The following is a 22,161-nucleotide window of genomic DNA, read 5'->3' as shown; positions in this document are numbered from 1 at the left end:
TTCTAGCTATTCTTACAAGAGTGAGGTAGAATCTTCGTGTGGTTTTGTTTGCATTTCCTTTATGACCAGGGATGGTGAGAATTTTTTCACGGGTTTTTTGGCCATTTGGACTTCTTCCTTTGGAAAAGTTCCGTTTAGTTTGGTTGCCCATTTCTTTATTGGTTCATTGATTTTTGGCTTCCATTTCTTTTCTTTAAAGTATCCCTGCGTATTTTTTCTTTCTTAATACTAAATGAGACTTTCTTGTTAACTTTATTTTCAAATGGTCCCTGGCTAGTGTGTACAGATACAGTTGATTTTCTGTACTGATCTTGTGTCTCGCAGCATTGTGTACTTGTTTTCAGTTCTAATGGTTTTATGTAATTCCTTAGGACAGCCTATATTAAAAAATACCAGGTCACTTGTGAATAGAGAAAGTTTAACTTCTTCCTTCCTAATCCAAATACATCTATTTCCTTTTCTTGTCTTAAACACCTGACTAGAATCTTATTACAATGTTGACTAGAAGTTGGGTGAATATACAGCCTTGTCTTTTTCCAGTCTTAGGGGGGAAGCATTCAGTATTTTATAGTGAAAATGATCCAGGATATGGGGTCTTCATAGATACCATTTGTTACACTGAAGGAGTTGTCTTTTATGACTGATTTCTTGGCTATTTCTTATCATGAAGGTCATTGGATTTTATCAACTGACTTTCTTGCATTGATTAAGATGACTATCTGTTTTGCCCTCATTACACTGATGGTTTAAACAACTCTGCCTTTCTGTGATAATCTCCACTATCTTGATATATAATCATTTTTTACATGTGACTGAATTTGGTTTGATAGTATTTTGTGAGGGTTTTGCATCTATATACTTAAGTGATATTATTTTGTAGCTTTCTTTTTATATCTTTATTTGGCTTTGATATCAGGGAAATAATGACCTTACACAATAAGTTGGGAAATGCTCTTCTGTCTATTATTTTTTGGAAGAGTTTTAAAGAATCAATATGAATTTTTACTTCAATGTTTGATAGACTCAACCAGTGAAACTAAATGGTTTCACTCTTTGTGCAGTTGTTTTAAAATAAAAACATTCCTTTCATTGTTATAGTCCTATTCAAGTTTTCTCTTTATTATTATTAATTATTAATTATTATCTATAATATTAATTATATTATATAATAATATATAATTAATATTATTATTATTATTATTATTAAAAGCCTGTGAGCTCAGGCTTCACATTTGGTAGGCAGGTGCTCTACCCTCCAGCCTTTCTCTTTCTTCTTGAGTCAATTTTTTGTAATTTGTGTCTTTCTAGGAATTTATTTTATTTCAGGTATATAATTTTTGACATATATAGTTGTTCATAGTATTCCCTCAAAATCCATGCAATTTCTATAAAGTCAGTAGTAATATCCCCTTCCATCTGTCATGATTTGACGACCAACTCTCCTTCAAGATCAGATATAAGGATGGGTGTGTGAGGATGAATGTGGTGGAAATATTCTGTACTCATGCATGAAAATGAAAAAATGAGACCTGTTGAAAATATTCCAGGAATTGGGAGAGAGGTGATAAAGGAGAATGATGAAGGGGGTGAATTGAACTTTTGTAAATATCACAGTGTATCCCCAGTACAACAATAATATGATAATAAAAAAGATCAAAATGTAGATTTTTTAAACCAAATATCTTTCTCCAATTTATTGTTCACTAGGAAATAAAATATTATGTAAGGTAATGTCTGCATTGTACTGAGCTCTCTTAGTATAATCTGTCATATGATTTTATGAAAAGTTGACATTTTAATTTTATACCCAATTAACTCCAAAAATGTGTTTAGTGTATACACACACACACATACACACACACACACACACATCCATATACTTTTAAATGATCATTGTCTTGGAATATTATAATCTTTCTCTTTCCACAAAATCCAAGGATTGATTTATTTATTTCCATAAAATTCAGACTATTTATTCTTCTTTGATTAAGAAATTTAACTCTCACTTGCCCTCTAGCCCCTGGAGGGCTATTTCATATTCACTTACAACACACTGTCTATATCTAATACAATTTTGGGTTATAAAATAACATTCACTCTGTGCTCAGTGGGGTGGGAGTTACTTAGACATCAGTCCTGTCCTCATGAAGAAGTGTTCACCCCTTAAACCTAAAACATGAAAGCATTTGATGTTCCCACTCCAGAGGAATCAATACAGAAACCTTAAAGCAACAGAGGTCAACACGAGAAGGGGATCAGGAACCAGTATAAAGATCAGTTAGAGATGAATCAACCTGGGTTGTAACTCATTTGTACATGAAAGAAATGCTAGGAATCTCTCTGTATAGCTGTCCTTATCTCAACTAGCAAAAATTCTATGTCTTTCTTATTATTGCTTGTTTCTACTGTTCAAGGGAACTGGAGAAAAGTGCAGAACAGGTCCTGCCTGGAAGGGAGGGGGATGGGGGAGGGGGTATAGGGTGGGGTGGGGGCAGTTGGGAGAAATGACTCAAACAATGTATGCACAAGTCAATAAATTAATAATAATAATAAGAAGAAGTGTTCACCTTAAAATTGATCATCAAATATGAAGAGTTTTCTATATCATTTGTTATTACAGATCAATCATAAATTATAACTCGGTCAAGAGGATGAGTAGAAGACTTTTAAAAGGTACTGGCTTGAAAGATTCAATGACTTCTAAATACCTAATTCTCAAAATTCCTTTGAAAGTCACCCAATTTTTGTGGCAATTAAAGCCCTTTGTATTGCTAAATATAGTCTTAGTAGCATCCCAGAGACACTTAAAAGGCTATTAAATTTAGTTTTATTGACTCAGTATTCTAGGAGGTTCCATAAGAGTATTACAAATATATTTGAGAAGCTGGCATAGTATGTTTTACACTCAGATAGGTCCCTTCTTTCCTCTGAAAACATGACTTGTGTCTGAACATAAGCTGACTGATACCCCTCTTAGTGATGGTCCTCTGAGAAAAAATGGTTGAGCCTCTTACAGCATAGCAGGTGGTGCTGTTAATGACATGTCATAGTTACTTAAATATACATTTTTCTTCCTAGTTAGGATGTTTGTTGTATGTGAAAAGGCAATTTTTAAAAGTATTTTTGCATCATTCAAGTCATTTTCATGAGTAACGATGATGCTTTAATGATCTTTATTGATGCTTTAATGACCTCAACAGCTCAAGGACAGAGTTTTGAAAACTTAATTATTTTGAGAACATCAACAGTGAAGAGAAGATAGAAGGAGAAGTCCTCCAAATAAGAAGTCTAGAGATGACTGGCATTCTATTTAATAGCCTTACACTTTCAAAAATAGTCATACCCCTTGTAAATTCCATAGAAGAATTTGGGACAGAGAGGATTCTATTTCAAATAATTGCCCAGTCTTATCCTTTATAATGTAAAATGCCAGAAGTGTCCCTTAAATTATGTAAATTTCCCACCCTGTCTCTACAATCTGCTTCTTGGTCACACTCACCATCTGAGCAGAAGAACCTGTCCTAAGCAGAGAAGGCACAGTCACAAGTGATCCCTCTGTGTTTCTCTTGACATCTCTCTCCGTTGTGACACAAGGGTTCATAGGGGCTGCAGTGTCCTTCCACCATGGCTGCACTCCTGGTGTCACTGTGGCTCTTTCTTCCAGGTCCAGGGTCATCCCATTCAGCTGCAGGACCTGCCCCTCTGTCTGCTGGCCATTCCTCCTCCAAGGAAAACACTGAAAATACAAATGGTATCTTATTGAGCATTTAATCTCCATGTCAAACTCAGACCTTATGGAGAGTGGCAAAAAGCTACAATTTTTCACAAACATTGTGAGCATATAAAAATTTAAAATATATACATTTATCATATATCATGAGACCTAAACGGCACTGAATAAAACATTATTCAAACAACTTTTAAACATAGTAAGATTGGCAAATACTCATTCCAAATTTTTTCCCTTTCCTTCCTTCCCTCCCTCCCTTCCTTCCTTCTTCCTTTCTTTCCCTTCCTTCCCTCCCTCCTTCCCTTCCTCCCTTCTTTCCTCCCTCCTTCCCTTCCTCCCTTCTTTCCTCCCTCCCTCCCTCCCTTCCTTCCTTCTTCCAAGGCAGGGATCAAACCAAGTTAGGCAAGTACTCTACCACTTAGCTATATCCCAAGACCCCTAAAAATATTTCTGTGACTTCACAAAATGCAAACCACATTAACATTATTTTAAGAAAAATGATGTACATTAGAATGATACCCCTCTTAGTGATGGTCCCCTAAGAACTTTCAAATGTTTTATAATCTTAAGAGTATATACAGTTAAATTTTTTTCTTGGGTGAGCTCTCAAAATAAAGCAGAAAGGAGATTGGGAAGCAAAGAAAGAGAACCAAAAGGTGTAATAACTGCAAAACCTTAGCCAAATGGTCCATTGTTCCACTCACTTTTCTCTGAAGACATAGTATTAAGCATTAACTGAAAGTAACATGCACATGTACATTTTGTCATGTCAATCCTGAATGTTAAAGACACTATTTAGCAATTTTTACAACACTCATGTCAGGGTAAACCCCATTCTGAAGGCAATAATGTCATGCTATCATGTTAAGAGGATAAGAACCGCCTGTGAAAAATGCAGACACCTGAGCTCTTCCCAGACTTTCCCACACAGTGGCCCATGGTGGGGACCATGAATAATTCTAAAGCTAGTGATTCTTTGACCACTGTTCTATAAACTTTACCTTCATGTTAATGTTTATTCTAGGTGATTTTTATGCTAACTTTGCTCCTAGGCTTTGCATTAAGTAGTCCTTAAGATTGTAAGTGAGAGAATTAAGTTTCTTAATTTGACTAACACTATAGTGGAACTGAAATGTTCCCCAAAGGCTCAGGGCTAGAGACTTGGTCCCCAGCTGGCACTAATGTGAGGTGGTGAAACTTTATAGAAATGGAAACTAGTGGGGTTTTAGGTCACTGGAGGCTGGACTCAAGAAAGCTGAGGGGGCCTGGTCACTTCATTTCTCACTTTCTGGCCACGAGGAGAGCAGTTTTCTCTGCCACTTCCTCCCACCATGATGTGCTGTGCCCACCCCCACCAGACACCTAAAAGCACTGGGTCTACCTGGTACTAGACAGACGCCTCCAAATAAGCCAAATGAATCTTTGGTCTTTAGCAGTTGCTTAACTTAGGTGTTTATTACCGTAATACATAGTTAACTAACTCAATTCATCTGTGTGCTCCTTCTACCAGGTAAATTGATGGTCTCAAGGTTTCATCTCAACTTAACATAAGAACTGATTATGACTGAAGCTATAGTATATGGAACCATCATATATAACTCCCCCCCCACACACATTCATACATATTCACACACACAGACTTAAACACATTTGAATTCACCCCACTGTTCCAGTAATCCCCTCATCAAAAACACTCTTTCTTCTTCTAGTCCAGAATTTGATCTCAGACCACATATCATACATATTTCTCTCTAGTGTCCCCCATTCTGGAACTTTTCTTGTCTTTCATGACCGTGACTCTTCTTTTGGTGGCATTTTCAGTTGACTTGTAGAATGTTCCTCGGTTTGGATCTGATACTTATCATTAGATTAACATCATGCATTTTTATCAAAAATGCCACAGAAGTGGTGCTCTGTTCTGCTCAGTGTACCATATCAGGGGACATACAGCATTGACTAGTCCCATTACTTGTCACGTTAGCTGTGATTGCCTTGCAAAGTGGTACCTGTAATTTTGCCCATATAAAGTTCCTATTTTTCTTTTTGTAATTTACAAATATTTTGTGACTTAAAGGTGCTGTCATAACTTCATCCACTGGCTTTCAACTTATTGATAGTTGTTAAATTACTACTTTTTTCCTTTGTTTTTTGGTGGTACTGGGGTTTGAGCTCAGGACCTCATGCTTGCTAGGCATGTGCTGTACCACTTGAGCCACTCTGCCAGCCATTAAATTACTATCAAATTACTATGATGGGCGTCAATGGTGATTTTCTGAGTTCCATTATTCCTTACACTAGTCAGTTGGTATTCCTCTGTTATGAAAAGCTTTTCTCTTGACTTTCTGTTTGTTTACTCTTATTTTTGTTTATTTAAAATTTTTAGCACTATCACTTGGGTTCCTATTATAAGCTAATGTTTTATAATCTGTTACTTTAACTTATCTTAATGTTCCACATGTGGTCAGTGGGAGCCCTCCCAAATTGTTTGGATAAGTTTGTACTCTTTGATGAGCTTTTAAAAAACAACCTTTTTGCCACAGCAAGATGATCTAGACTTTGTATATCTTCTCTGTCCCATCTCAGAAATCAACCATTTCTCTAAAGTGGTTGACATTTCTTTTTGTTCCTTTTTTCTTTTATGGTACTGGGGACTGAACCCAAGACCTTGTGCTTGCACGGCAAGTGCTCTACCACTGAGCTACAACCCTAGCCCTTTTGCTTTTATTATGTTTTTGGATAAAGTCTTGCTGTCTTTTGCCTGGACTGGACTCAAATCCACAATCCTGTTGCCTCTGTCTCCTGAGTAGCTGGTATTACAAGCAGGTGCGACTGCACCTGGCTTATTGTAGTTTCCTTTAGCAGAGAATGATAGAAAATGGTGTTTTCCAAGATCTATACCTATGTCTCTTTGCACCTGGGGCACTCTTGTTTCTAAGGCCCTCTCAGTAGTCAGAGTTAGGAAATATGTGTACTTGTATACTACACACCACACACACATGCACACACCCTTCTATGATTACTTTTTTATTACTTATTATATAATATTAAACCCATTCATGTTGATACGTCCATTTCCAATCTAGCACCACAGGGTGGTCTTCTTTCTTTCCACATGTACATTCTATCCCATTCCCAGTGAGAGCTTGCCCCAGAATCCTCAGTGCATTTACATATTTGCTCATTTTCCCAATGAGTAGCTAGTTTTCTTACCCCTTGTCCCTTCTTTCCTTGTCTCTATCCCTGCAGGCCCCAATTCCTCCATGCCCTGGAACTGCCCAATTCCACAAGTCCCAGCTGCTCAAGGGAAGAAAAGGAATTAATCAATGTTTTTTTTTTTTTAAAGAAGAGGTGAAAAGAAAGGAAGAAGAAGGTATGGAGAAAATCTTTCAGAAAAAGGAATATTTTGAATATTGCACTTGCTCTTCACCTTCCTTCAGAAGGCTTGTTGAGGAGCTGAAAATGAATGAAATATCCAGAAGAGTCACACAAATACATCAACATTTCGAGAAGTTGAGAGCTGATGTAAGCTGCCAGAGAGGAGTTAATATATAATGAAGACAATTTTATAATGAAGAGTCCCCACACACCAGGGCTTGTGGTCAGAATGCCAACAATCTAAAATGCTGGTGTGTCCTGATGTAGGTATAGAACACTGCTCCTGTTGTACAGGTGTCACAGTTTTAGAAAAGAAGACAAAACAGAGAACAGCTAGCACATCAGACACAGTGCAACATACCCTTCTTCACCAACTCAAACTCTTACATCACAAAAAAAATGGATTGCCTGACAGACTCTAGACCTGTGATTGTAGATCAGAAGGGACAAAAGTACGTGTCAGATTGTGAGGAGCTGGATGTCTGTCAAGAAAAATTCAGCTGCCTTCTATATAAACTAATTAAATGTTTGGACAGAGTTGCTTGCGTCAAGCATAATGTTTTAAAAGCATAAAATACAGTGACAGTGAAAGAAGAAAAGAAGAAAGACACATGAGATAAAGAAAATGAGAACAAGGAAGTACAAGATAATGGGCTACAGCACACGAACATCACAAAGCTGCTCTGACAGAGCACGAGTTAAGGGAAAGAAAATCCTGTGAATTTCATAGTATGAGCCTTAGTAAGACAAGAGGTAAAAGACAAAAATTTAAAAAATAAATTCAAAGGAAAACAAAACAGAGTCCCAAACAAGGTCATAGCAGAAATAATAGATAAATCAGAAATAGCTATATATAGAATTAACACAGCTAATATCAAATTACTGACATTGAGGGAAAGTGTGGATTACATTGAATTCAGAGGAGAGCACAGAGCTTAATGCAATTGGGGAAAACACAGAATGAAAGGAGGGCAAAGGGAGACTTCAATAAGAAGTCCCAGCTACAGAGAATCTGATGCATGAAACAGAAAATGTATTTCAAACCATAATAAAGCAACTCTTCTTTTTTTTTTTTTTCCCTTTTGGTGGGACTGGGGTTTAGACTCAGGGCTTTGCACTTGCAAATCAGGCACTCTACCACTTGAGCCATATATCCAGTCCATCTTACTCTGGTTATTTTGGAAATGGGGGTTCTCAAATTATTTGTCTGGGCTGGACTTAAACTGTAATCCTCTTGGTCTCAGCCTCCCAAGTAGCTAAGATTAACAGGCATGAACCACCAGCACCTGGCACAATCTTTCTTAAAGGAGAACAAAATGTTTAGATAAAAAGCATTTTGTTTTGAGAAAAAGTTATCAGAAAATGGTTAAGACTGAGACATAGTCTCTGTAAGTTTTTGAAATTGAAGGATATCATGTCAGAAAAGACTGTGAAGAGTCTGAGGTTTCACCCCTCTTTAGTTTTGTGGATGGGGCTGAAAGAAAATATAACATCTCTGGGAAGGAGTCAAAAGACTTTATCACTCACAACACAGCAGGTGGCATGGACATCTGAATTCCAGAGAGCAAGGTGACCTGTGTGTGTGTGTGTGATACCACATTCAGGTGGAAGTCACACACACATATGTACGCATCTCTGATGAGGACCCAGGACAATGCTCAGAATGTTCTGAGTGGCAACAAGCCAGTCCCTCCCCTTCTGGAAAGTGGGCAGTCAATGGTGGCAATGCTGGGTTCCCCTTGACCTGTGGAACTGCCCACAGGATGTAGTTACAGAGACTCAATATTAGGGGGTAGAAATGACACACCATCTGACACAGTCAGCAAGAATAGGCAGGGATGTCCAGGGGCCATATCGCAACACCTCTCTCAACACTTCCCCCACATGCGGAGGTAGAGAAGTACATTAAAATAAATTTAGTCTCACACTTCTCCAAAGCAACATGCAGTGATAGCGGATAAGAAACATGACTAAACCTTTTCTCAGGGAAAGAGGTCTTCATATCTACTTCGTGTCTGTTCATGTACAAAGCAATAAGAATATTCTCACAGACAGGAAAGAATTCTTGGAATAGAAGGTGAATAGGCACTGAGTGAGGACAACTTGACCATGGAATTCAACCATGAATGAAAATCCTTAAGGAAAAAGGTTGGATCTAACACAGAGTGTGCCCAGTGCCATACCATGGTGAAACAGTATGGCCAAAGGTCTTTCCAAAGTGAGGCTTAACGATGCCATACCCCTAAGCTGCCCTAAGAGTAGAGGGTAATATATGAACATGTACAAGCCCTCACAAACTCAGGAAACGCTTCACTTAAGGACTGTTCTGTATGGAAAACAATAAACCAGTCAGCCAAGTAATAAATGTAACTCATTTTCTATAAACTAATACAGGTTAAACATCCCTAATCCAAAATGTTTTGAGCACTGATGATACCACAAGTGGAAAATGCCACACCTTATCCCATGTGACAGGTCGCTGTCAAACACAAGTCTCACTAGAAATATCTAAAGTCATTTTCAGGCTGTGTGTATAAGGCATATATGAAGCATCAATAAGTTTCATGTTTGGAGTTGGGTCCCATCTTCAAGAAAGGACAAGAATGAAAAACATCATGCTCTAATTGGGAGGGGAGGGTAAAAGAAGGAAGTAGAGATGGTGACTATGGTTGATGTACTTTCTATATAAGAATGAATATAGAATTTTTAAACCTTTTGAAATCACTGTAAGAAGAGGAGTAAGGTGAAAAGGAGAAAAATGGATAGAATGAACCAATTTGGGTTATAACACACACACATACACACACACACACACATGGAAATGCCACAATGAAACATCCTATATAGCTATCTTAAACAAACAAAAATGTCTTTTTTTCAAAAATGGAGGACAGAAAGGTAAAATAGGTCCTGCCTGGGGGTTAGTACCTGTGGGAGGGGGAGGATATAAGGAAAGGGCATAGGAGGGTAAATGTGGTGGAAAATCATGTATTCATATAAAAATGGAAAAATGAGGCCTGTTGAAACTATTCTAAGAAGGGGGAAGAAGAAATAAAGGAGGATGATGGAGGGGGTGATCTATTATATATTTTAAGAACTTTTGTAGATGTCACAATGTACACCCAGTACAATAATAATACACTAAGAAAAAAAGGCATCTCATTATATACACACAAATATTCCCAAATCTGAAAAATTGGTCTCAGCATCCCAGATGACAGATTCCCAAACTGACTTCACTAATGAAATATTGATTTAGCTCAGACAATGCTTTTATATCTACCATGGTTATGGTTTGGATCTCAAATATGCCCCAAAGGCCCACGTGCTGATGCCTTGGTCGCCATCTTGTGGGGCAATGGGAAGTGGTGGGAGCTTTAGGAGGTGGGGTCTAGTGGGAGGAACTTAGGTCCTTGAGGTCATACCCTTGAAGGGGATATTGTGACCCTTTCCTCCCTGTCCTTGTTCCCATCCACCACAAGGTGAGCAGCCCTTCTCCACCATGATATTCCTTCCCACCACCAACCTCAAAATAATAGTCACTGAGCATGGACTGACACTTCTGAAACCATGAGCCAAAATAACTGTTCTTCCTTTTCTCCTGTTTATCTCATGAATTTGGTCCCAAAGATGGAGGACTGACTTAACCCATGCTTTCCTGTTATCTCTCCTGGGACAAGCATTGCCACTAATGTTTTTCCTGTGGCCCAACTAAGGACTTTGATTACTTTTTTAATACTCAAAATACCTTTTTATAAAAAAGAAAGGTTTTTTGCCACTACTTACTGTCCCCCTGTCAGAGCAGAGGTAGCCAGGGTATATATGGCTTCAGAGTGTGGTCAGCCCTTGTCTGTCATCACAACTTGAGTGAATGGCAAGGTGCTCCTTATGAGAAAGGACAATTGTGTCATTGGTCCTAAAAAAGCAGCAAACCAAATCTTAAAATTATTCTCATTAACAAAACAGACACAATTAAGTATGGTCTCTTATTGCAATTTGAAACTGATGTTACAAGACTTAACTGAGTACTAAGAGTATTTTGAGTATTTTAAGAGCACAGACAGTGTTAAGAGTCTAAATCAAGGATTGGCACACCTTTTTCTGCAAAGGGCCATACAGTAAATGATGTGGCTTTTTAGACCATGCAAGCTCTGTAGCAACTGCTCAACTCTGTCACCAACATGTGACAGCAGCTACAGGCATTGACAGTAGGTATGACTGTATTGTAATATAAACATGTGGACACTGGAATGTGAATTTCATGCATCTTGAAATATCATCCTTTTACATTTAAGCTACTTAAAAAGGTAAAAACATGTCTTAGCTCATGGACCAGACAAAAACAAGTCAGTGGGAAGATTTGACCCACAATCACAGCTGAGCAAGACCTAAACCCTTTGCCAATGTCTGGTCTCCCTGTCCACAGAGGGAAAAGGCAGAAAATTGAGAAGGGTCAGCATTTTGCAAACATAGGATAACATTTTCAACATAATTAAGCATATAACTGTGCTTCCAAAATTAGTCTCAGGATAATATTTAATTATTTAATAATTCTTAAAGTTATTTTAAGAATATTAAAAAATTTTAATAATTATATTATTAGTTGGTTGCAAATGGAACATTACTTAGATTTAGGTATTCATTTCACAGAAGCATCATTAAGTCTTTTTATAATTTTTGAGTTTTTGGTTTTTGTTGTTTTTTGGGGGGCGCAGTTCTGGGGCTTGAACTCAGCACTTCATGCTTCTAAGCAGGCATTCTCCCACTTGAGCCACACCACCAGCCCTATTTAGTGTTGGGTATTTTCAAGATAGGGTCTAGTGAACTGTTTGCAGGGCTGGCTTTGAACTGAGATCCTCCTGATCTCTGTCTCCTGAATAGCTAGGATTACAGGCATGAGCCACTGGTACCCAGCTGTTACTGAGTATTTCTTTCCATGGTAACTTTGTAAATTGTAAAACTGAACCCACATATTCAAAACTACAATAAAAACTATTTTATAAATGCTACACAGACTAAGTGTGTGATACTGTTCTGTAAAATGATAAATTCAGACATTCCATGGGCAAACAAATCAAGTTCAACTTCTACTGATCAAATTGCAGCACCAAGATATTGAGGACAGAGTGGAAAGCATAGTCTCTGCCCACTTAAAGCATAGATTCCCTTGGACACCATGAGTATTAAATGTTACCTACATCATCACCATAATCACCATGATCCCACATGTGAGTGACGGGGAGAATAAGTCCACATCACTAGCTAGGCCCGATACAAAGAGGCCTGGAGGAGACCCTGGGCTATCCTGGTTTTATATCTGCCACTAATGTCTTCTCTGGTCACAATAATGACACTTATTATCTTTTTTGGAACCTGTCTTATACAATGCTATATGGGACTCCACCACATGTGTGTTCTGCATGAATACTGTTTTCCTTAAATGACTCCTGAAGACTTCCTCTGTATGGGTTTGTGACAGAAGATCAGAATGGTTAATATTTAATCATTATAATTCTTTAGTATTTGCAAAAAATAAGATTTGTGATTTTTTTATAAAAGATTTAGGTAGCAAAATTTGAAACTAGAAAAGATAGAATGAAAATTAATTGCCTATATTATTTTAGATTTTAATCCTGTAAAAAATGAAGCAAGCTGTAATATAAATAAATAGATATATATTAATGTGATTTAAAGACTCTGAAATATGTGAAATGTTTACCGGTAAAGATTATTTCTAAAATCCCATTATTTTATCTAATTCAGGCTCTGTTGTTCATGTTTGTGCAAAGAACAGAGCAGGGTGATCAAAATTCAACAGCAATTAGCTTTGCAGTGGACTGAAGTCTGGCAAGCTAGAAATGGGGAGGTGAGTCAGGGGGTTCTTTGTTAGTGTCCTAGGCATCCAAAAACAACTACTTCAGTGTCTGCAACCACCATTTTAGTGAGGTAGTCTAATTGGGGAAGTACAATTTATTAGCTACTCATGAAGGATGCCTGAGTTTTGAAGACTCATTTTACATAAAAGCTGCAAGTTTCATTCCATTTTTAACTCAAAATGTTAAGCTTGTGTAAGGGACTCTGAGGTGCACCTTAGCTGCATTAGAGCAGATAATAAGTCTTTCTTCTTCCAGTTGTTTTGGAAAGCTCCCAATGTGAGCAGAAGGATGGCTAACGTTTTTCATCAATTTCCTTTAGCTATGTAAACCTTTGCAGGTTTGTATAGAGAACTGAAGATTTGCCAGTTACCAGGATAACTGAAAACTCGTGTGTGTGTGTGTGTGTGTGTGTGTGTGTGTGTGTGTAAAATGAAAGAGTTTATTGAAATAGAAAAGTAGCAAAGAGTAGATCTCCCAGAGCTGTGTGTGTGTGTGTAAAATGAAAGAGTTTATTGAAATAGAAAAGTAGCAAAGAGTAGATCTCCCAGAGCTGGAAGGTCCCCATGGAAGGTGTGTAAATGTCTTAAACTTCTTAATAGGGACATTTCTTCCTCCCTTCCTTCCATTGTTCTTTCCTTCATTCATTTGTTCCTTTCTCTCTCCCTACCATCTTTCTTTGCTTCCTTCCTTTCTTTCTTTTTTCTTTATCTCTTTCCCTCCTAATTTTCTCTCTTCCCCCTTCCCTCCTCTGCCTCTACCCCTTCCACTCTCTTTCTTTTACCTCCCTCTTTTTCTCCCTTTCCCCCTTCTCTTCCTGCCCTCTCTCCTCCTCTCTTCCCCCTTTCCCCCCTCTTCCCTCGCTTCCTCTCTCCCTCTTCCACTCTTTCTTTTTCCTTCCTCTCTTTCTCTTCATCTCCCTCCCTCCCCTTCTCTTGCCTCCCTCTTTCCACTCTTTACCTCTCTCCTCCTCTCTTCTTTCTCCCTCTCTAGTCCCTATTTCCTTTCCCCCTCCCATTTCTGTCCCTCTCTCTCCCCTCTTCCTCTCTCTCTTTATTCCTTTCTCTCTGTCTCTTCCCCCCCACGCTGTCCCCTTCCCCCTCCCTTCTTTCTTCTTCCTTCCTCCCTCTCTCTCCTCCCTAGTATTTTCTGAAGTTCATACTACAGGAGAAGAATCCCTCATTTGAAAATCTGAAATGGGAAGTGCTCCAAAATCTGAAATCTTCTGCATGCTGACATGATACCACAAGTGGAAAATTTCACACCTCAACTCTTAAGATAGTCAAAGTCAAAGTGCAGGTGTACTGAAAACACCGTGTTAAAGCACGTGTGAGGTGGACATGACACAAAAACACATTTTGTCTAGACTTGGGTCCCCTCCCTGAAATATCTTACTGGATATGCAAATATCTTAAAAACCCAAAAACTGTTATCTGTAACACTTCTGTCTCAAACTTGTAGGATAAAGACTACTTCCCTGGACAGTCTACACTTGGAAACAGTGCATTTCCATGAATAATAGTCTCTTGCAATAGTCTTAAAATCCAATCAAAGAACTTCCAAGGATGTTTTTGCTTACAAGTTCCTATTGTTTTGAAAATTAGACTTTTCCAGGAAGTATGAAAACTTCTAAAAGTGACTGCTAACTATTTACCAGGGGACTTAATCTGCTGCACAGTAAGAGCTATAAATTTTAGGGGTTATTGAGAAAAGCAAAAGGGAGAAATACTGAATCTACCTTAACTTTAATAATTGTTTTGGGGAGTTGGTCAGTAATAACATAATCATTACAATCACAATGAATCCCCATTTTAAATTCCCGCGTTTTCAATTTTTTTAATTGATTGTCTCCCTATCTGAGCTAATTCAACGAGCATGAACCACTACAGCAATACACTGTATTTCCGTCTCTGATATCACTGCTCCGTTCACCTGTTTTTCATCTTAAAAATCATCTTGCTATTCTTTCACTCTTAGTGTCCATATGAATTTTAAAGCTAGCTTGTTGCAATCCACACAGGAAAATGCCTGGCATTGCTTGAGATTTCATTAGTGTATAGATGACTTTGAGGGATGTGGTGTTTCCCTGTGGAAGAGGACTCCTCAGTGCAGCATTTCTGATATTTGGGGCTGTGTGATTTGTGCTGTGAGGATGTCCTGTGCCTTGCAGTGTGGTTAGCACAACTCCTGACTCCTGCTTACTGGATACCAGTAGAAATTCCCCTCCCCTTTCTACAACAAAAATGCTTCAGGTAGTGTCAGATATCTCCCAGGGGGTTAGAAGTACACATGACTGAGAACCACTGCTCTGAGAGTCACATTATCTGTGACAGTAGTGAGTCACTCTATTTCTTGGTATGTTCTAGTTCTCTTGATAAGAAAAATTTGCCATCAAAACAAACTCCAGAATAATTTAGAGCCTGACGATGAGTCTGAGATGATAAAATGCTTGTTTGAGAAAGTTTAATGTTAAACAGAAGCACTGATCTACCTCACTGCATATTAAACACTGGAGAGTATGGTGCTCCATGTCAGGACTTAATACATTTTTTGGAGAGATCTGATTTTCTTGCATTACATTTCCTAGCTATTTCTTTGGAGCCTAAGACGTGGCACTAATCAGTCTTCTTCATGCCCGGTGAATATTATGCTCTGAAACAAAGAACCTGGGTCTTCTGTCAGTGTGATATATGTAGATAGTCAATACCATGTCTTAGTGCTAGCTTTGATTAAGTAACAGAGCCAGATACCACCTTTAGTTCTATGGAACCACATATTAAGGCAAGAAATGCAGGGTGCACACTGCAGTGCAGGTAGGATGATTATGGAAGCAAGTGTCATGGCCATCCATCTCAAATACAGGAATGAGGTAGGGGAAGACAAATTGCATTCATCACAAAATTAGAGCATGAGGAAATTGGATTAACTCAGTCTGTTCCTCAAACGTGCTTTGCCATTTGGCGCCATGTTTCAAATTTATAAGTTTTTATCATTGGGCACTGATTTAGGATCTGGAACTTTCCCCAACTTCTACCTTCCTGCTTATTGCAACTCATTTATTGAGAAGATTCTTTGCATTCATTATGACCATTTCTACCCACCACCTAAAAAATTAGAAAATAGCAAGTCTGAGAAGTTTAGAAATGAAGCAATATCTAGAATCTCTTAAAAATATATTAGACACTTGTCACTAGAAAGTAAAATATATTCAGAAACTTAATACTTTTTTTTAAAAATTACTTACTTTACCCAAACATGCATAGATTGAAGAGCAAAAAAAAATCTCATTATATTCTAACACACAAGGGTAAGTTTACATCTAAGTCTCCTATAGTCTTGATAAAGTAGTAAAAAGCACATTTTTAGAGACAGTAAATGTGTTTGTTTCTGCTCATATTTTAAAGTGTTCTAGAGAACTATTAAAAAATGGAAGAGGGGACTTCTGGACTGGTAAGCATGGTGTAGACATCTCTCCTTGCTTCTCCTCCCTATGTATAATCACAAGCCCTGGAAATAACACAAAAGACAACTAACAGAGATTCTGAAAGGTGGAAAGAGGAAGGCTAACTACCTAGGACTCCAGAATGGAAGCAAAACTCCCGTGGTTTCATACCATCTCATTACAACTCTCCACCCATGTTTTTAAAAACTTTCCCAGAAGAAAAGTAGTAGAGGTTAGAAAATTCAGGTCTCTAGAAAGAAGAAGCATTAAAGAAGGAGTAAGTGAAGCCAGGATAAAATATTTTGCCTTATTCTTGGTTGATATAATAGATAATGTTACATAAATTTGCAGGAATGTACTGGGTGCCTATAGTTTGTGGATGAGTGAAGTTAAATGATAGCACTGTCATAAGGGATAGGACAGAAGACTGCAATTATCAATGAAGTGGACAAGGTCACTTGAAAGTGGAAGAGATTAGCTATATAATGTGTATTTTGTACTCAAGGGAGATCAGGTAGAGATTAAAGAAATACATGCTAGGAGAAGAGATAAAATGAAATCATATAAAATGCTCAACTAAAACCAGAAAAAATAAGAGAGGAATTCAAAAGAAGAAAAAAAGTAAAAACAAGGCCAGTTGCTATGGTTTGTCTCCTCAGGGTTCATGTGCTGGATACTTGGCCCCCAGTGCATCAATGACTGTGACTTTTAAGAAGTGGAGCCTGCTGGGAAGTCCTTAGGTCACCAGAGTTGCTGCTCTTAGACAGGATTAAGGTAGTTCTCATAGGACCCTCAGTTAGTTCTCAAGGGAGTGGGTGTTACAAGAGTGAGCCTGAACCCTGAATCCTCTGTGGCTTCTTGTTTGGTACTGTGTTTCTGGTTCTTGCAAGCAGCTCCACCATGATATAATCCGCCATAGTGTGACCAGTCACAGGGCCCTCATCAGAGTTGAGCTGATCCTGGCACCACACCTTGAACACCAGAATTTTTAGCTAACATAAGTACCCAGCATCAGGTATCTTGTAGTGAAAAAAGCTGACTAGCAAGGAAACAAATTTAAAAAGTTATAATATGATAAATATTAATAAAAACTTCAATAATTACACTAAATGTAAGTTGCCTAATATACCAGTTAAAAGGCAGACACTGTCAGAGTGGACAAAAAAGACCCAACTAAGTGTTGTTTACCAAAATTCCCTTTAAATGCCAAATGACAGATTAAAAGGAGAGATGGAGATAGACCACATGAATTAAAACAAAGCTGGAGTTGTATTACTTTAAAAGAGCAAGAAGAAGCATCAGGGATGAGGAGGGGTATTACATGATGATAAAGGGGTCAATTCTCCAAAGAAAACATGACAACACTTAATGTGAATACACCTACCACAGAGAATCAAAATATGTCAGTCAGAAGGTGAAAGAACTCCAAGGACAAAGAAACAAATCTACTATTAGCCCAACAGGCTTCAGTACCCCACTATCAGTAACTGACAGATACAGCAGGCAGAAAATTGTTGGGGACATATTTGAACTGAACAACTATCAATCAAATGAATCTAAGTGACATTTGTAGACTACTTCATCCAACAATTGCAGAATACACATTCTTCTCAAATACATGTACATAATACACTGAAGGTAGCCATGTTCTTGGCCACAAAATACATAAAGAATTTAAAAGAATAGAAGTCATACAATGAATGCCTTCAGATAGTAATGTGGTCATAGTAATGGTAACAGAAAGATAGCTGGAAAATTCAAAGAATCACATCACATGTCTAAATGGAACATGGTCGAAGAAGTCTCAAGAAAAAAATTCTTAACTGAATGACAATGAACATAGAACTTACCAAAATTTGTGATATTGAGCTGGTGGAGTGGCTCACATGGAAGATCACCTGCAAAGCAAGCATAATGCCCTGAGTTCAAACACCAGTACTGCCAAAAAGAAACAGGGAAAACAGGGGCAGACACCAAGGGAGGTGGATGTGAAGGTGTTCAGGGAAATACTATACAAACTTGAAGGGCTGGAGTGATTAACGTACAAGCAAAAGAATGCCAAGGATTGTCCATAAACCACCAGAAGCCACTGGTTTCAGAGGGACACCTTGATTTTGCACCTCTAGCATCCAAACTTATGAGGCAATAACAATATATAAAATAATTGTGCCCCATAACAAAGTGTGATTAATTTCCAGATATGCCTTTAACATTAATTAATGTTATCTCTCTAAAGAAGAAAAACCATATGATACTGTTAATAGATAAAAAGAATTTGAAAAACCCAGCAGCTATTCATGATAAATGAAACTTTTTACAAATGTGGAACAAAAGAGGAAGTCATCAACTTGATAAGGAACATCTATAAGAAACCTATAATTTGCTTCATGCTTCAAGATGGGAGACTAGATGTTTCCCCACTAAGTTGGGGAATAAGAAAAGAATGCCACCACTCGCCACTGCTTTTCCCACAGAATGCTCTAGGTAAAGGAAATAAAATTTATGTTGATATGAAGGAAAAATAAAACTGTCTTTTTTTAAAAGATAACATGATTGTCTAGAGAGGCAATCCCTAAATACACAACTTCTGCAACTAGCAATTGGAAATAGCAAGATTTCAGGACAAAAGTCAATTGCTTTCTTATATACCAACTCTATACAATTGGAATTTGAAATTAATATTAGCTAATATTAGCACTAAAAATATTTAGGTATAAAATGTAACCAAATCTGTACCCAATCTTCATGAAGACTAGTATAAATTTTTGTAGAAAGAAATCAAAGCATATTTAAATAAATGAAGCACTAAATTCCCTATCCATGGATAGGAAGACCCAGGAATAAGTGCTAAGGTATCAGTTCTTCCTAAATTTATCCTTAGAATGGATGCAATCCCAAAGTCTTCTAAAGTCTTATGCAGAAAGGCAAAGACTCACAATACCCAACACACTACCAAAGAACAAAGTCACAGGACTGATAGTACCTGACTTCAAGGTCTGCTATAAAAATTTCAATATTCAAGAAATCTTGGTATTTACAGAATAACAGACTAATGAGCTAGGCTACTTGGAAGACACAGTCAGGAGGTTCATAAGTTAGAGGTCAACCTGGACAAAGTTAGACCCTAGGTTCTTTCCTCATTACATCAATGCCATCATCATTATTCATTACCATCACTACCACCACCATCATTACCACCACCATCATCTACAAACAGATCAATGGGACAGAAATATAGAGCCCAGATACGTACCTACACATGTGCAAGAAATAGATCTTTGTAATTTGCTAAGAAAGCACAGTGCATTCAATAAGTGGGATTGAAGATTCAAGAGAAGGTGGATCCAGGCACCGTACACATTGATAGAGTTAATTCAAAATGGACTACAGACCTCAGTGTGACATGCCATGCTATAAAACTTCTGAAAGATAAACAGGGGAAAAGACAAGATCTTGAAGGTGTCAATGAGTTTTTAGAAACACCAGCAAAAACCCAATCAATGAAAGGAAAATTTATACATTGGAATTCATTAAAATTAAAGCCTTTTATGTAGGACATAGTTTTAAGACAAAAGGAAAGGAAAGTGGGAGAAACTATTTGCAAAACACTAATCTAATAAAAAAAAACTTGCATCCAAAACATGCAAGTAACATGTGAGCCTTAATAGTAACAAAAGGAGCAACTGAATTAAAAAGTAGGCAAAAGATCTGAACAGATACTTCACCAAGAAGATCTACAGATGGTAAACTGTATAAGGAAATAATATGATGTGACACTCAATGTCATATGCTATTAGAGAATGGCAAAATAAAGCAATGAGATTCCACTACACACCAACACCACAAAATGCAGGCAAGGATGCAGAGGAACAGAAACTCCCATTTATTGCTAGTGGGAATGCACAATGGTGCAGACACTTTGGTACCTACTTAAGAAGCTTAATGGTCTTGCCATTTGATCCAGCAATGATGTTCCTAAACATTTATTCAAGTTAGTTGAAAATGTCTGTGTGTGGAATAAGTCTCCCTACTATATACAGTATATTCAAAACATTGTGGTATTAGTGAAGCTATAGACATAGATTAACAGAACAAATATGTCCAATGGATATTTGACAATGTTGAAATTGCAATTCAATAGAAGGACAGACTTTTTAATGAATGCTTTTGGAGCAAGTGGACCTTCATAGCTGAGAGTGAGCACACACACATGAGAGAGAGAGAGAGAGAGAGAGAGAGAGAGAGAGAGAGAGAGATTAGACCTAGTCTTGCATTCTATACAAAAAATTATTCCAAAATGGAGCATGGAATTAAAAGTAAAATATAAAACCATTAGAGTGAAAAATAGAAAATCTTTCGGATTTAGAATTACAGAAAGGTTACACTGAATGCATAGCCCACCAAAAAAATAAAGATACATTGGACCTTATCAAAATGAAAACTTTTGCTGTACAAAACAATGAGGATGTGAGAGAAACTGAGTCTTATACACTTATTCTACTTTCCTGGAGATTGGCATCCAAATCACATGTGACACCTGATAATGGCTGTTCGCTATATAGAGCAAGGGGCACTGTTGACCTTGATATGACATCGTAATGGTTTACCACATTCACTAAAACACAAATGCATCCTGCAGAGAGAATACAATTTTCAAAGTCCTTTGTAGAAAACAGCCTTCTTCAGCTGAATTTTCACCTTCATTAAACAAGAAAAGGAACAGTGATCTAATAGTCACCTTGTGGGACAGATGACATCAACCCCTCCCCTTCAAATGGAGACAGGGGATCCCGTTTACAGATTGATCATGGCCTATATAAGCTTGAATATCACTGGCAATTGCCAGATGTTTCCACACTGGTCAAATGAAACTGAAATCTACTCTAAACTGTGTTGACACTCAAAGCAAGTGCATTATTTGCTCCAAAAATCAGCTTGTCTTCTTGATTTTGAAATAGTTCTCAAAAAAAAAAAGCAAAACAAAAAACCACCATGCTTTCTGTCTCCCAGATTTTAAACCCTGTCTGCTGATGTCTTTGTTCTCAGCCACTGTACATCATCACAAAGCCTAGTTGGTCTCCATCCTAGGACTTTTCTAGCCATCTTTTTTTTTTCTCATGCCTACAGGTGTATCTCCAATGCCTGAGATCAAGGGCCAGCCAACTATAAGCCTGAGAGCCAAATCTAGTTCACCACCTGTTTTTGGTAGATAAAGTTTTATTGGCACAGTCATATTCACTCACTTCTGAACTGTCTATAGCTGATTTCACATTCCAACAACAAAATTGAGTGGTTGACACAGAATGACACTAAAAGTGTGTGTGTTTGTGCGTTGTTGGGATCAAACTCGGGGTTTCATGCATTCTTAGCAAGTGATCTACCACTGAACTACACCTTTCAACACCTTCTGCAATGGTCAAGATATTTACTTATGTTCATCTATGTTTGTCCTATCCTATTGCAGCAGGTCTGCCCTAACTTAATTTTTTTCCAGTTCTCCCTATATCAAGTATTCAAAACCCTATATTTAATTACCAACTAATCATATCATATACATACACATACACACATACCATTTAAATTTTGTAAAAATCTTCTCTGTGTACTTAGAATAAATTCACAATATCATGGTTCCACATGATTGGACAGGACAACCGAAACTGCCCTATTGTCCTTCCTGACTCACTGTGCTCTCGGCTCTCTGGCCCGTCTGATTTCCTTCAGGCACCGAACCTGTCCCA

At 37.7% G+C, this 22,161-nt stretch overlaps 1 protein-coding gene across 1 annotated transcript in view; it reads left to right on the top strand.

Annotated features, from left to right (window-relative positions):
* LOC141415469 (uncharacterized) overlaps positions 1-12,114 on the top strand; it is a 94,757-nt gene extending 82,643 nt beyond the window's left edge. Inside the window, exons 9-10 of the mRNA XM_074052187.1 lie at positions 2,621-2,673; positions 6,977-12,114. The gene's annotated coding sequence lies outside the window, so the exon portion shown is untranslated. The remainder of the gene's footprint in view (positions 1-2,620; positions 2,674-6,976) is intronic.
* The last annotated feature ends 10,047 nt before the right edge of the window (positions 12,115-22,161 follow it).

The sequence above is a fragment of the Castor canadensis genome, chromosome 13, assembly GCF_047511655.1.
Source record: "Castor canadensis chromosome 13, mCasCan1.hap1v2, whole genome shotgun sequence".
NCBI classification, from domain to species: Eukaryota; Metazoa; Chordata; class Mammalia; order Rodentia; family Castoridae; genus Castor; species Castor canadensis.
This window is presented reverse-complemented; position numbering and strand designations above follow the sequence as displayed.